Source organism: Pteropus alecto, unplaced genomic scaffold, assembly GCF_000325575.1.
Source record: "Pteropus alecto unplaced genomic scaffold, ASM32557v1 scaffold134, whole genome shotgun sequence".
NCBI classification, from domain to species: Eukaryota; Metazoa; Chordata; class Mammalia; order Chiroptera; family Pteropodidae; genus Pteropus; species Pteropus alecto.
This window is the reverse complement of record NW_006436283.1, coordinates 8,236,159-8,241,467: the sequence shown is the minus strand read 5'-3', so window position 1 is coordinate 8,241,467 and position 5,309 is coordinate 8,236,159.

The following is a 5,309-nucleotide window of genomic DNA, read 5'->3' as shown; positions in this document are numbered from 1 at the left end:
TATCGTCTATAATTTTGGCTGTGATTTGCATATGGCCAGATCATATCTTACCATTGCTACTGGTATTTCTTTGATGAAGGACAGGAATACCTTCCGGTAAAATCTAGGGAGGAGTTTTGGAAATATATTTGCATAATTCACAGGATCACAGTATTAGAGACTTTAAATTTGGTGGAGATCTTGGAAAAGTCTGGCCAATATAAATTTCGCAGGAATAATTAAACAGTAACAATTTGCCACCGATGTCCTCTAATCTCCCATACATTGCCCTCGTGTTAAACATCATCTGACTTCTCTCTCTAGGTTCATTTCCTGAAATGTGTTTCATGTAACTCTTCATCTAAACCAGCTCCTAAGGAAGCTTCTTATTCTGCTTGCAACTTCTTTAAAACTTATTATCACTTGTTATATTGTCATCAGAGACTTGCTCACTGAAATAAAAACTGAAAATAGAATTTAGGGTGCTACCCTAATATTATGTGCCTTTCCATAGAGAATCTGGTGTTAGCTTAAGGCAATTAATTGCTGATAGCAGGCTGCCATCATAAGCAGTTGATGCAGATTTCTAAGGGGAGAGATAATTATTTCAGATTAGCCCCAAGAGCACATATAAACATAATAAAAAAAAGTCCACATTGCTCTCTTATCATTGAAAATATATATATATTTTTCCAGCAAGGTAGAACAGCAATAGAATGGTATTTTCTTAAGGAAAACTGAATCCTGGAACATTAAATTTATGGTTTATAAAATCAGAAACAAAAATTTCTAAGAAAATAAAACAACAACAAAAATTCAATTTATTTTTGTTCCTTCAAAAGTAGCCATGCTTATTTTGCCTGGTAAAACAAACAAACAAACAACAGCAATAACCCACCACTCAGTTCATCCACTCTGTCCTCCCCAAATGCTCGAGAGATGCTGAATGTGGCAGTTTTCTACGTTACGTCAACACTTCAGACACGTTCTGAATCATTTTTCTAGTAGATTTTGCTGACACCTGGCTACACAGCTTTTATGAAAGTCATCTTACTGTCTGGGAGAGATCAAAAGAGAACCTGACCTATGACAGAGCTTATGGTTTATGTCATTAAATACTGGTGTTTCTGTTGATTGCGAAACCCCAGCCGCCATGACACCGTTTCTTGAGTCGACACTCTAACTTTGCCAATTTCCTTTCCATTCCTCTGCTCCAGCAAAATTATTCTTGCCTCGGGCCTTTGCATTTGCCATTTCTTCCGCTGAGAATGATCTGCTAGCTCTTCCCATGCTGCTTCTTTAACGATCTTCAAGGCCAGCACAAATATGATGTCTTCAGACAGGCTCTCTCATCAGCAGTCTGATCTTTTTGGCCCCAGGGACCGGCGCTCCTATGAGAATCTAATGCCTGGTGATCTGAGGTGGGGCTGAGGCAGTGATGCTGGTGCTGGGAAGCAGCTGCAGACACAGAAGCTTCACTTGCTTGCCCGCTGCTCACCTCCTGCTGTGCGGCCTGGTTCTTAACTGGCCACAGACCAGTACTGGTCCATGCCTTTGGAGTTGGGGACTCCTACTCAACGTAACTATAAAGTACCCCACAACCTCATCAGTAGAAATCAACTTCTATAACAAAACACTATATTTTCAAGGTGCTTGTCACATTCCAAAATCATCTATTTCCTTTCTTTTTTTTTTTTTTTGGCTTAATTCTCTCATGAGAAAGCAAGCTCCATAAAAATAGAAGCCATGTCTGCTTACCTTGTTCTTGACACTGTCCCATCAGCGACTCTGTGAAGTTGAAATTATTGAGAAAAACGTATCAGAGTTTAAAGGATATGCCCAGGGTCATATAGCTAGTGAGTGGCAGAGACAGAATTCACACTTGGGCACAGATAATTGAGATGCTCTCAGACACTTTATTAAACTCTAAAGATTAAATAAAATTTAAGTACATAAAATACGTATCATGGCATATGACACATAGCACTTAATAAATAAATATTCGCTCTCATAAAAGCCTCAAAATCACCCTAGAGAAAAACAAAGTATACTCCATCTCCAAATAAGAGAATAGTTGCTACTCAAAGAGGTGAGTTGATTTGCCTAACGGAGTTTTGACCAGCAAATGGAGGGACCAACAGATGGCGTGACCACACGTGGAGTGACCAACTTGCCCTGGTTGGCTCAAAACTTTTCTAGGACACTCAATCCCTGGAAAACTGGAAGTTAGGCAGCCTAGTAGAGTCCAAACCCTTTCTATCCACCTCCCAATTTTATATGAGAAAGACATGTGCCTAAGGACCCATACCGAATGTAATTGTCTCCCCCTATGAAGACTAACTGCAGTATCTCCTTGGAAATATCAGAAAATTGGAGGTGTTTGTTTTAAGACAGATGCCTAGGAGCACTCTGGTATGAAATCAGTCCTTAGAACCCTGAACATGGTAATTTTCCAAGTATAGCTTTATGTTCAGAGAATGGCTGTCCCAATCACATAACCTTAACTGCCATGCTGCAGGGAGCCAGGTGAGTGCTTTTATATCTCCAACATTTAATTGAAGGCTTTTCAGAAAGAACAAGGTGTTCTGTGAGCTCTGTCCAAGCCCATTCTAAGCCTTCAGATAAGTGAGACGGTAACTCTAGACAATGAAGGACAGCCTAATAACTCTCCCTTACAGGCAAACCTTACATAATGTCACTGTCAAAAGGACATCAGAGATGAGAAAGATTTTCTTGGGCAAAGCACTGAGATCTTTTACCACCTCTCAAAAGATTAAATAACAGAGAGGATGAAAGCAGAAAATTATTGAAAGCAATTTGTGTCTGAGTATTCACACTTCTCCCACCCCCCGCCACTTAAGATTGTTCTTTTAATATCTTGGCAGAGTGAACTAAACAATTGAAATAATTGTATTTGGAATTCTGCACTATGTTTCAACTTTGATGGCAAAGAATATATCCTAAGAGCACCAAACGTCCAGATTAATTTTCCTTGCTGTTTATAAGAACAGGACAACCGTGAAACCTCTGAATTGTTTACTTGGAAACTGTCGAAATGTTTACTTTCTGAAGAATAATCAATACGATCGGGCTCTAGAAGCTTATCTGTGACCTGCACTGCTCCTGTGGATTATCCCCAGCATGCAGACCTTTGTGCCGCACGTTGCTTCATCATTCTCCCTTGTCCTTGGTCTCTCTTGTACCGATGACAGACCCATCGCGAAATCTGCTTAAGAGTTTGGAATCCCAAGATTCATTAGATTCTTCTGAAAGATATTTACAATAATTGTATCCCGACCACTCAACCAATTTTTGTCGAACACTTATTTTGTTTTTTCGGCACTTTTTAAGACTTTGTGTGCTTGGGACTATTAGCTCTGGATCAGATAAAAGATAAAGAAATACGTCATGTCCTTGTATGGTTATTTCTGAGAAAACTGTGTGGTATTCGCTGTTTAAGGATGTAACCTATAGTTAAATAAATATATATATTCAAAAGTTTGAGGCAACAGAGTCATATTGCATGTATATATTATATGAAATAGATTGTCATATTTTATGATATAAATATATTGAAATGTACTATATAATGATAGTATATGAAAATACAGTGCATTTGGTTTTTATACGTGAATTGGAAGAGAATTCTCAAATTATCATGTAAAATTAAATCCAGTATGATAAATATTCCCCTTGAAAATCACTTAAATTACACAGTGTATATTACAATTAGTATCCTTCAAGTGCTAATTAAAGCCTCTAAAGTACGGAGTTAACTTGGAGACATACACATATCACTGTTTATACTGAAGTATTTTGAATGTATAGTAGTGTCTACATAAAATAGCTATTGCCGAGACTATCAGAGAAACTTCTCTCTTTAGCAAACCCTAGCAAGTCTGTTTTCACTTTACTTCTTTCTGGATCAGTATGCAGACCACTGTGAATCTGTCTGGAGATGTCAAAGCTTTACGCGTCATTCTTTTTCCTTAAACTTTAATTTCATCATCATTTACGGGTATTCTTCAGGTCAGGAGTGACTTCTGAGAGACAAGTCTATTTCTGCATGTAATTTCCCAATTACGTCACTCCCAGTCTGTGGATTGGAATTAGATGCTGGTATCTAAGGGTGCTCAGCAATTCCTACGGCCCTGTATACACCAAGTTGAACTGGCCACTGCCACACTTGAATAAAAAAAGGATCCAAATAAAATTTACTCTCACCTTGAGTAGATGATACGAAATTTAATGGTAAACGTTATCGGGGCTATCCCCACCCCTTCATCACAGGAAACTGGGGGAAAGGTTGTCTTTTGCAGACAGCACATTGAAGATGGCTCCCCATGGTCACTGTCCCAGCTGGTCCTCCCTCCACGGACAGTGTCTCTAGCATTTCCCCTGAGTAAAAGGATCTGTGTCTTAAATAAAAACATCAGCCAAACATCCACAAAGTGGGAAAAATCTACGTATTTAAAGAATATCGATATTCAATAATCCTATGAATCCTTGGCCTCAAGTAGCATAAAAAATAAACTCTTAAACCCAAGTAACTACTAAGTAATTAGACTATTTATTCCTTTCTCCCACACCTCAAATGAACCCTGTTGATAGTTTCTGAAGAAAATCAGCTATCCACATGGGGGTGGGGGGTGGGAAATCCAATTATTTATACATATCATCTATAGACATTTAAATTAAGTGGTTTTATATACTTTGTAAAATATGATGTAATCAATTTACGTACCTGGCTCACATAATTACGGAGGCTGAGAAGTCCCGCAATCTGCCATCTGCAAGACGTTTGAGCCCCAGAAAGCCTTTGGTTAGTTCCAACCTGAGTCCAAATACCTGAGAACCAGAAGTGCCAACAGTGTAAATCCCAGTCTGAGGGCAAGAGAAGGTCAACGTCTGGCTTAAGCACTCTGACATAGAATTCTCCCTTCTCAGCCTTTTCGTTCAAACAAAATGAAATCAGGCAGTCTTTTGCTGGAAGATGCCTACTACCTACATGGGAGTGGGGAGAGGCCATCTGCTTTACTCAGTCTATGAATTCCAATGCTAATAACTTCCTGAAACACGCTCACAGACACACCCAGAAATGTTTACCCAAATATCTGGGCATCCTTTAACGCATAAATACGTCCCATTGATACATAAAATTAACCATCACACCTCTTTACTAGTAATTTCATGTGCCCTTCCTTACTGGCAGTCACAGCAAAACTCCTTGTATTCACAGCCTGTCCCTCCCTGGTTGTATTAGTGTGGACAGAGCCACTTGGGTACGGGAACAGTCCTGGGCAGGGACACCACAAACTCATACTCTTTTT